This window comes from Herpailurus yagouaroundi, unplaced genomic scaffold, assembly GCF_014898765.1.
Source record: "Herpailurus yagouaroundi ecotype Mexico unplaced genomic scaffold, PumYag 198, whole genome shotgun sequence".
Lineage (NCBI taxonomy): Eukaryota > Metazoa > Chordata > Mammalia > Carnivora > Felidae > Herpailurus > Herpailurus yagouaroundi.
The window spans coordinates 5,204,305-5,215,894 of NW_024412429.1; the positions used below are offsets into that span (position 1 = coordinate 5,204,305).

The window sequence follows — 11,590 nt, forward strand, 5'->3', positions numbered from 1 at the left end:
CCGATCCTTCACATGTTACATATCCTGTTCTCTAAGATGGGCTAAGAATGGTAACTGCCTTGGGAGGGTAAACTGAGGTCAGATGAGTAACAGCTGACCCCGGTGCTCAACACACATGAGCTGAGCTAGTCACCATGGTTGGGGTTGTTACCATCACCTCCAGGTGAAACAGGACCTCTGAGTCCTATTCAGGGTCCAGGAGCACCCTTCAGTGTCCCTTGCTAGAACCGGGTGAATGGGCTTCCTCTCCTCTATCCACACCACGCATCAACACACAGTCACATGTCCTCAGTCACTCAGTAATTATTGGCTGCATTTCTTTAATGTTCTTGTGCACTAGCCTACCCATCCCCTCTACTCTGATGGTCTTCCTAAAAGAGGCAAGAAGAGGGAAATGAATATTTTAAGAGGTGAAAATTCTCATAGAGCAGAAGCAAAATTTGTACCTTGTCCCAGTGTTTTGGGAAGATTTGTCAGCCATTGTCCACCAACATCTTGGAATAACAAGAGCCTCAATCCCCCTTCTGCCCATCTCCGTCCCCCTGGCACCTGCAGCTGTCACTCTCCTCCACGGCATCAAAGGCCAACATCACCACAAAGCCAAGGATTGGCTGAGTCTCATTTCTGCTCCCTTAAAAAAATCTGCTGTAAGTGAAAAGCTCAAGGCATTAAGAAGTGCAAAAATCAATCCTACAACATGTTTAAGCAGAGTAAATTCTATAGGAAGCCCTAAAATAATGATTGTGTCAAAGAAAATGGCTTTATCCTTGGCATCTTGGTAAGAGATAAAATTATAGTATTGGAAACTTGACAATGGAGTAATAGAAAGGAAATTAAGAGAGGGGGGAATAAAAAACTGTGTCTAATCTGCGCTGCACTCTTCCAAGAATGTACGCACGTAGGATCCGCTGCCCTGGGGGCAGTGTGAGACAAGGGAGGTAAAAGACAACTCACGAGGTGAGACAGACTTTCGGCAGCAAAGTTCAAGTCCTAGGAAAGTCAAGTGCCAGATGGCCATGTAAAGGCTGTTTCGGGCAGGGTGTGGTCCATGATGTCATGTTGCACGAGGAGATTTCAAGGAACACTGGACAATGCGAGAGCCTCTCTTCTCCCTGCCCCAACTGCCCAGCTGTCTGTTCCACTCACCCCACCATACCCTTTTCCCTGTAAGTTTGCCTTCCCGGTTACCACCCACCTACAGATGTTCCCTTCCTCATCCCTGCAAGCAAGAGGGAGACGCTGAGCAAAGTGTCAGGCCTTGTCATTTAGACCGAATGCAGACACCCTGCAGTGATGTCACCAGCCCCGGCTGCCCAGCCACGAGTAGCCCAATTCATCAGGAAACCAGAAATATGACAGTCTTTGGAGATACATCGAGAGATAAACAGGGCCAACGTGGGTTTGTCAAATTAAGAAAAACAGAGGCTGGAGGACTGTCTCCATAGATATTCTAATGAGTTTTTGAGTTGGGAAGAAAGAGTAGCCCCGATTTATACAGAATCGCTCCCCACACTCCCAACGTGCTCAGGTCAAACCCCTGGCGTATTCCTGACCCCCTCCCTCCCCACGTCCCACCTCACTCCAGTTCAGAACCTGTAAGGTTCTAACTGATGGCGAGGTTGGGATGTTTTTCTTGAAAACAGGAGCCCGATCAGAGCATGTTTCATGAAATATTTTTATCAGCCCCAACACGCTACGCAAGGCAATGACAGCAAGAATGGTCTCAATCGAGCAAATGTTCGTAGAGCCCCCAGCCTGTGTGTGATGCCATACTGGCTGCTGTGGAAGAAACAGGTGGGGAAACACGTCGTCAAGACCCTGAAATTCTGTTGGACTTAATTAGAGACTTAAAGGCCCAGGACATACTCAGCAAGGACTAGGTGTCTCCAAGAAGCATGAGGCGCTACGGGGCCCAAAGAAGGGAGACATCACATCAGTCTGAGAAAGGCCTTCTGCGTCGGCCATGAAGGACAGGAGTTTAGAAATTATCTCTAAAAAACAGACTGAACAGATTAACGGATTGCAGCCTGCCGGAACCCTACAAACAGAGGCCTGGCATCCAAAAGTAGTGCGTAAGTAGCATCTTTCCACCCATTCACTAGTTAACTCAACATTTATCAAGAGCCTGTTCTATGCCAGGCACCTCTCTGGGCACTGGGAGCGGAGAAGGCAATGAAATGAAGCAGACTCTCCTAGAGCTTAGAAATAGGTCATATCCATGGGTTTAAAAATATCCCAGAGTAATGAGGGGTGATCAGAACAGGGCAGTGGGAGGGATCGTCTGCGGATTGTGGAGCCCACCCCAGGAAAGGAGGATGCGGGGAAGAAGAAGGAGCTGAGGGACCCCGAGACGAGATGACCTTGACGATTTGCAGAAGGCCAGCGTGGCTGGAGCAGAGACAAAGCAGCGGTAGTGAACCTCGTGAGCCGGGGCAGGAAGTGTGGATTTTGTCTCAGGTGAGGCAGGAGGCACGGAGCAGGCTGAGCAGAGGGGCGTCATCTGATCAGCATTCGTGAAAGGCCACGCTAGGTGCTGAGGTGCTGACTGCCAGGGGGGAAGTGAGGACTCCACTCTATCCAAGGGCCCATAGTGGCTTGCACGGGAGGCAGCAGTGGGAATGGAGGAAAGCGAATGGCTTCGGATGGTCCCCGAGTTCGAGCTGACAGCATTTGTTGATGGCCTTGTCTGAGCCTTGAAGAGAAAAATGAAAGAAGGCTTCAAGATTTTTGCCTTAAGCAACCGGGAGTCTGGTTTCTAAGACGGAGGCCTGTGTGAGGGCACATTTAAAAGGAAATTCTATTTCGGACATAATATAAAAGTAAGACAGGAACCAGAATAGGATGTGGAATAAGCTTTTTTGTCTTAAGATCAGAAATGTTGGAACAGTTTTCTAGATTTTTTCAATCCAAATGCAGTGGATAAACCAACACTACAGGTGACAATCCATAGCCATTTCTGACAAAAATAAAAAAGGACATCAAACAATTAACTATCAGAAACACAAGAAATGTACATTAAAACAAGAATGAGATCATATTTTTTTACCCAAAGAGTGGAAAAAATTAAAAGATCAGTGACACCCAGTGGTGATGCAGATGTGGGGAAATGGGCATTCTCGTGCACTTTTGACAGAATTGTAAAACAGCGCAACATTTTTGGAAGGCAGTTTGGAGGCAGCTATCCAAAGGAGTCAGGTGGCATAATCCCACGTGAAATGTATGTTGCACAAAGTTGCCCGTAAATGATCAGAGATAAAGGGGTAAGCGCATTCATCACCTCGGTGAAATAAGTCACCTTACATCCACATAGAGGAATATGGGGAGGTCAGAATAAAGGGAGACCTCCTCTCTACTTCTCATATTTCAGTACGATTTGAGTTTATGACACGAGAAAGACCACTTTTAAAGAATAACGTAAGAAGTTAAAGGTAAGGGTTAGAAAGTTAGACAAGAGAGAACGAACAGAGTTGGCTTACCTGCTCGGTGCTGGTGAGGGTGGTGGGAAGTGGTCACTTTCACACGCTGATGACAGGAAGTTAATCTGGCACATTTCTGGAGGACCACCTTAGCCACCTGTACTAATTTCTTCGAACCATTCGTACACTTAGATGCACTAAACGGGTGTCTAGGAATCTATCCTGCGTGACCCCCCCCCAAGGGCACACAGTCAAAGATTTATAAGAAAGAATGCTCATCGCCACATTACTTGTAACAGTGAAAAATGCGAAGACACTTATTGGCGTTAATGATTTTCTAAGGCACGCTCTATACAGTGCAATCTAAGGAAGCATAGAAAACCACATTATTTAAATTATCGAATGATGTGGAGAAGTGTTCATAGTAGGCGCGAAGTACGAGAAAGAAAGATGCAAATCTCTTCACGTTGCATAATCCCTGTTGACGCACACACACGTGCCTACACACCCATTCAAAATAATACTAGGAGAAACTCATCCGAAAAGTTAACAGTGATGGCTTCTTGGTAACAAAACTAGAAATTGTTCATTGTTTTTCAAGGAACACCCATTCCTTTTATAATCAGCATGCGTTTACTAAGAGAAGAGATAATAAATTAGTATGCCCGTTTGTCCCAAAGCTCACTGGATTTTATTTTGGGTTTTTTTTTTGCCCAACTTGAAAAGCCCCCGCAGGTCACTCAACTACAGAGAAAATTGCCTCAATAAAGCAGCTGCATTTCACACGTGCCTCACTGCCCACTCCACACTCGCTGCCACTCATCTTATCGATGTTGCGATGCTTTAACGCCATGGGGGTACAGGCAACACCTCGCTGGTACCTGGAGATATATGAGCCTAGACGCTGGGCAGCATCTGTTGCTATAACAGAAGGTCATTCCTCAGCAGAAATTGAAATGGATGTTATTTACTCTAACCAACAGCGATTGCATCTCAGACTTAATAAATCACGTGCACACGTGCGGAACCAAGGGTCCAAGCAGGGGCAAGCCAGAGTCTGGGGAAGCGACATCTTGTCCATCTTTACCCTGAGCCCCTAAAGCAAGTCTAGGTCTAGCCAAAGTCGGATCATTCCGGATATAACCCCTCCCGATGTATACCCCACTCCCCTTCACCACGAGATCTTCACCAAGCCAAGTAAGCCCGCTTTGGATCCTTTGCGCATTCCCCACACCCCCCGCCCCGTCCCTCTTCCACTTGTGTTCTCTCTCAAAATAAATGAGTGAACTTTTAAAAAAAAATTACTGAATATCAGGTAAGAAGCTAAGTACTGGACATGTATGATACAATTTCATCATCGTAACAGTCCCATGAGACAGGAAGCTTACACTACCCCCATTTTACAGAGGAGCACCTGGGGCTCAAGACAAGAAACGTGCCCAAAGTCACAGCCCATAGACGGTGGAGCTGGGATTTGAATCCAGCTGATCTGGCTCCGAGCGCCCACGCTTACCTGGTACGGCAATACACCATGCGGGTATAAATGCTCCCAGTATCATGGGGCCACTGTGCTGGAAAAGCAACTTTTCCTGTTACTCGGCGCACAGTAAGCTTGTGGTGAATACCAGCATTGTTATTAAACTTCCCATATAAGGCTTCCAGAAGAGAGAAGGAAGAACAAAACTTCCTAGGGACCTCTGTTACCATGCATGGCTCAGTCCTACCATCACGTTCCCCCGGTGCAAGATAGTACCTGAACCAATGTCTTCATGCATTCTCAAGCCCTGTGGATCCGGAGGGTCTGGGCGGATGTACAAGGTGACCCTGTGTCCTGGGGCAGCCTCTCCAGACTGGTTGCGCGAGATAACGATTCCTGCCCTTATGGTTTCCACATGCTAATCAGAATTAATTGGCCAAAATCATTTTAAAAGTCTAGGGGCTTCATACATTAGTGCTTAATTACGATATATCATTTTCTCCGAGCAGGTACTCGGACCCTGGAGATGAGTTCTCTCTCCTTATCCCTTTAATAAGGAGTCAGTCCTGGACTTGCGTTCAGTCAACTCCTTCCTGAAATACAAGAAACAGAACCGATGGTGGTTTGATCTCTCTCGTTTCTTAGTTAAATGGATTAAATAGAAAGATAAAGAGCCATCTTTAAACTCGTGAACTTTTTTTTTTCTTTTGCAAGCATTCTAAAAGCTTCCATTTCACAGAGTGGATATTGCTGTGTGGTCTGGTCACACACATCGAAGCTACGGGACATTCTAGTGTCCTTATGGGTGTCATTTGATGTTCTGCTTGTAACCTTGCTGCCTGTCATGGAGGCCAGTCACTGCCAATGATCTTCAATCATGGGCCACAGACAAACCTCCATTTGCTCGTCCCCACCCTTCCAATAGATGTGATGTTTCCAGAGAGCCCTCTCACATCTCTTCTCAGTAGATGTCCAGCATCCTCACGGAAAGTATGGAACAAAACCACAGCTACTACAAGTGCAGAAGAGACGTCTGGTAAACAGCTAGGACTTTGAAGAAATCTCCACACGCCGCTTGGCCGATCTTGAACTTTTGAGCGTGCGTCCCTGGATTTCTGTCGCCGGGGATGCCCACCGCCAAACCCTTTCCAGTCCGCCCAAGTCTCTTTAAGTGAAAGGAAGCTATTACCCTATAAAAACTTTAAACTGTATATGTCCTCAGCATCTCTAAGCCATTACAAAAATCATGCAGCTAATGACTTGGCGTATGCCCACGACCCAAAACTTGGCCTTCTGGGCATAGCCTGATGAACGCCTCCTCACCTCTGCAACGACCCCAGGTTCAGCTGCCAAGACCCTGTCCCCTCCACTTCCCTCCATGCCTGGCCTGGCTGGCCCACGGCCACTCTTGCAAATGTGACTTCCCGGAAGTTGCTGAAGGACAGATCCCGGCAGAAAACCCCAGATTCAAGGAGGCCTGAAGGTTAAGAGCATGAACGTGTATCCACATTTTGCAGATGGGAGAGTAAGGCAGACATAAGAAGCATCGTCCTCGGATAACGGGATGAGTCAGAGGAACTCCCAGGAATAGACTGCAGATCTCCGTCTCCTATTACCAGCGGCATTGCCGGGAGAAGACTGTGAGGGCACAGTGACCTCACACATGTTCTCAGCCCAAAAATATTTGTCTTGAGTCCTTTTCCAGCTCCTCTCGAGCTGTAATAAACTCAACTTTAAATCTTTTTTTTTTTTTTTTCCTTCAAGTTGACAACAGAAGATCAGTGTTAAAATCCCACTTTGGAATGTGTGTTTATGAATTTGTGACTTTCTTCGGGGCTACTAGTCATAAATCCAGAGTACAGCAGGCGTTTCTTTCTGGCCGGATTTATGAGAACACCAAAGGCGGTCGGGAAAGTTGCGCGTTGCAAGGCAAGTGCTACTGAAGAGCCACCAGCTATTATATTTGACCTGGAGACGGGGGAGTTTCCCGGGGCCTGGGAATGGGCAAACTTGGACTCAGTGAAGAAGAAGGGAAGGAGGAGGGGAGAAAAGGAAGTGGGAGAGGGAAAGACATGGGGGGAGATAAGGAAAGAGGGAGCGGAGGGAGGAAGACCTACCTTAGAGGTGATTACAGACCAGTCAATGAAAGTTTGATATTTGATTAAATATTAAAATAAATGCTCCAAATAAGGGTTCCTTTGCAAATGCAGGCAGACAGTCATGATTGTAACGTGGGAAAAAATCCTGTCGGATCCCTTCTAGCTCCTTCTCTGACAATGAAACGCGGCACAGAAACAGGCTCAGCCAGGGGCACCGTCTACTGGGGCTTTAGTAAGAATGTTGACTTTGGAAACAACACAGAAAGGTGATAGTCTAAGAGTCTCAGAAGGGCTCTCCTGAGCCTGTGGGGACATTGCAAAGTCATGATGTTCCATGGAGTACAGGGAAGGGGCGATCATGGTTCCCAGCCTGTACTCTTGTCTGGATGGGTGGTCAGGACGAGGAATTGACCAACGCTTGTAAGAGCAGCGAACGCACATGTTAGGACACAAGAAAGGATCCAAAGCGACCTTGACGAGTAGGCTAAATCAGCCTCAAAACCATGATGTATTTAATACTGACACAACTCAGTGTAAAAACAAGAACTTAAGGGGGGGCCTCACTAGTTCTGACTGACAGGAGACTGCAGACATGGTGTCCTGATTTTAAACACATAAAGGAAGTCAAGATAATGCAATGCTGGCAGGAAGGGGCCCAGCAGGCTTCTTCTTTTTTTATTTTTATTTTTGTTTTTATTTTTATTTTTATTTTCATTCAGGCGGTCTTCTTAGATGTCCCCGGCACACAACACTTCTTAAGTAAACAAATGGGTGCTTCCCCTTTTGAAGACTCCACTTGGTTAAAATTAAATTCTCCCTGATGTTTGTTTCGCTAGATTGATTTTCCAGCGAACTACATCGTTATAAACGATGGAAAGATGAATGTCAGCCTAGCCCCAACGAATGATTTCAAATTCCTAATTAATGTAATATGAATCAATGAGTGCCCTTAATACAAAGAGAGGGTATGCCAGCCTTCCCCAAAAGAATGTTCTAGTGAAACTCTAGTCCTAAGAAATTTAATGGAAAGGGGTTCCAAAGACAAATGTAATAACAATAATAATAATATCAGTAATAACAACTAACACACACACACACACACACACACACACACATGCACACTACTTTATACCCAGCACTGCTCTGAGAACCCATGTCTCCAGGATGCTCAGTGAACCCCATCCCCCTTTTATTTACACACGATGGACATTGACATTTTACACTCTGACGGTCCCTAGAGAAAAGGAACCTACTCAACTTTGTTTTATCTGATATGTCCTCAGCTAATTTGACAATGGAACCTTATTCCTGCATAACATCCATTGATAGCAATTGTGAAATGCTGAGGTACATTCATTAATCCATTCCACAAATATTCCTTAAATGCCTTTTTTTTTTTTTGCCAAGCACCAAAGTAAGCAAATATCAGAAAGAGAGACAAAACAGTAGAGAACTGAAGATCAAGTAAGATACCTATTAGATGAATAAACCAGTAAAGCGTATAACACGGTCTTGTTTTTATAAGACCCTAGAGGAAACAGCAGAAAGAATGCCTCCCAAAGATCGGGACACATACACAGCTATGGCCAGCCCGAGTCTGTGTGGCATTTGCAGCGTGTTGAGTTTATCCGCAGACAGGTGAGGAATTTTGAGAACCTCTACATTTCAAAATAAGATGTATTTTAGTTGTCTTTAAAGACCCTAAATAATGTAAATCTGCATCAGAGACAAAGGAGATTGGTTCAACTTTGAGGAAACCTTTCTGGCCCCATGAAGAAGTGACAGCAGAGGCCCCAGGAGATATTAGCCCTCGCCCCCCCCCCCCCCCCACTACTAGGATCTATACCATCTTTGATCTGTGGCTGGCCAGCGTTGCTTGAGGCAGGGGCTTGACCTGGTATCACTCTGGAACCTCATTCCAGACCTTTAAGTGTGCCTGAAGACGAAGAAGAAAAAGTGTGTGCGTGCACATGCACATGTGCCTGTGTGTGGGTACGCATGGGCGTACGCGTGGGGGGTAGAAGGGAGAAAAATGGTCTGCAAAGATCGGCCCAATATTAAATATCAAAGCCAAGAGCAACTCACTGCCCTTACTCAGGGAATGCAGAGAGTGAGAAAAAAAATTTAAATCATAATCACCATCAACCTTGGTTTATAAATCGGGTCAAATTTGCACACTTTGCTGTATCCATTACCCCCAATTACAGTAATTTCCATTTCCCCAAGGCATTAATTGAGAAAGGTAAATTTATGGGAAGAATCAAAATGTCAGCTTCCACATTCTCTTAAGTGGCGTCAGAGTTCTCAGCTTTTTCATTGAAAATTCTTTCTCTTGTTAAATTCCAACGGTTAAGGACAACTGTTCAGGTTGGCCCTCTGGTTTAAACACCACGCTCTGGAGTCCACTCTCCTCTTGAGGTGTGAATCCATGAGGACGTCAAGAAGACAACAGGATAAGTATGGGTGAAAACCAGGGGGCAATGAATGTGGCACCCGTGTCCTCATAAACAACAACTCAAGCGCAAGTCTCACGTGCTCAGTTATTCTAAGATCAGCTGTGGGGAGGACCACACCACTGAGGGTAGAGTTAGTATGACAACAAGCAAGCCAACAAGTCACTAGAGGGGTGTGTGTGTGTGTGTGTGTGTGTGTGTGAACTTACACACATGCATGTACACACAATCATCATATAAACTCCTCTGCTGTCTTTAAAGACTGAGTCTAGCTGGTGGTCTTGTCTCAAAGCCTCCTCACTCCCCACCCACCCCCCCACGCCATCAAGCTCTAATGCACATATTATACACACACACACACACACACACACACACATACACACACTCCCAGACTCCATCGGATGTCTGTTACTACCGGATTTTAGCCATTTGCCATCCACATCAAAAATAGATGATCGGTATGTTCAAAAACAGTCGGACTGATTCATAGCTCTAATGAAGGCTGCACTTTAGAACATTTATAGCCATGACGTAGCATCCCCAGAAAAATTTGGAAAATTTCAGTCTTCGAAGCCAACACTACCGAAGCTGGGCTCAGAGAATCAGTCCTCTGTTTATAAAAGAGGTGCTCGTAAGTCTCCTGCAGCCTGGGGATATGTTTTCGTTTTGCTCCTCTGTCTTCCTGGCGGCCGTTCTTGCCGGAGACGGAGGGCAGGAACTCGATCCCACAGCTCAGTCCCTCCCCTGGCCTCTGGGGAGCCCAGGGTCCCGCCCAGGCTGAGCCTTGTTTGGTGCCTTGCAGCAGAGAGAGAATAGTTTGTATAAAAGAGACGCGAATTTCCAGAACGTTCATAGTTAGGTAACATCTCCTCCCCTGCTCCATCGTCAGATCCCCTCTGACCCCCACCTGCCAGTCCAAAGAATTCAAACTCACTGTCCTTCTCGCCAACTGAGCACACAAGTTCCAATCCACCAACTGGAAAAAGCCACGAAGAGGCTGTCGGGTCTGAGGCTCTGGGGGACGTTCTCCTTGCTGCCTGGAAACCTAAACAGGCCTTAAATAAATGCTCTGCAGTTTTCTTGCCATTGTTCTCATTGTGAGCAGCACCTCTAGCCCTCCTGTTATCAGCTCTGATCTTCACAAGGTATCTGTCCCTCCTTCCAAACGTGAGCCCTCCCAGCAGAAGGATAAGGCCCCACATTCAAGGGCCTTTGAACGTGAACGTATAACTTCATTGTTATCTCAGGTGAACTCAAAGTATAAAATCTGATTTGCACGTGCTCTCCAGAAGCTTTGATGCCTGGGAATGGTTTCTGAGAAACTGGAAAATCTTAATAAAAATCCAAGGAATCTCAAGGACTTCTAACCAGCGTCTGAATTTTCAGAGAAAGGGTATCTGGGGAGAGAGAAATCTGGCAGCTGAATCATCTGGAGAAGGGGGCAGTAAGGTACCAAAGGCTGCTTGAATGCCACATAGCATGAGCACTGCAAGTGCTAACCAGTCACATGAATATTTTTATTCGTGCCCTGTCCCTTCCTTGTCCTTGAGTACGCTTTTGTGTCTCGCCACGCAGAACCCTACAAGTGAACGAGAACCAGAGTCCGGGCTTTCTTTCTGTCAAATAGAGCCAATTTCATTTCTAAAGGTTCCTGAGCTACTTTGTAGAGCTCACATCGCTTTTCTTCTTATTGGCTTGGATCTTGTGGATAATTTATTTAAAAGACTTAACTGGTCCCTTATGGCTGGAATCCATTTTAATTTCTAAATTGACCACTCTTCTCAATTGAATTTAAAAATGAACAGGCTACCTGTTTCAGACTGGAATAGTGACCTCATCCACCAACGTTGGCCTGTGGGTGTTGACAAAGCCTAGTTCATCAGGCAGCACCCTTGACTCTACTCCTCAGGGCAATCCCACAGAAAATGCCTAACAGATATCCTGAGCCTTCATGTGTAGTCCTGAAAGTCTAGTGAGCCATCAGCCAGGTAGCCCAGTCATCCAGAATGGCATCGCAGAGTAACATTTACTGTGTGCAAAAGAAGGTGCTAGCAACTCGAGAGAATACAGAAAGGAATCAGCAAGGCCCCTGCCGTTGGACTGTTTATACCCTCTTAAGGGAGCAAGACATCACCTCGTGTAACA

General features: G+C 46.0%; 1 long non-coding RNA gene across 1 annotated transcript; it reads right to left on the reverse strand.

Annotated features, from left to right (window-relative positions):
- Positions 1 to 773: 773 nt before the first annotated feature.
- On the reverse strand, positions 774 to 7,348 carry LOC121013210 (uncharacterized). The gene is made up of 3 exons (XR_005782575.1): positions 7,011 to 7,348; positions 4,930 to 6,887; positions 774 to 2,692 (listed from the first exon to the last, which is right to left on the reverse strand). It is a non-coding gene; the product is annotated as an uncharacterized LOC121013210 (long non-coding RNA).
- Positions 7,349 to 11,590: the final 4,242 nt, after the last annotated feature.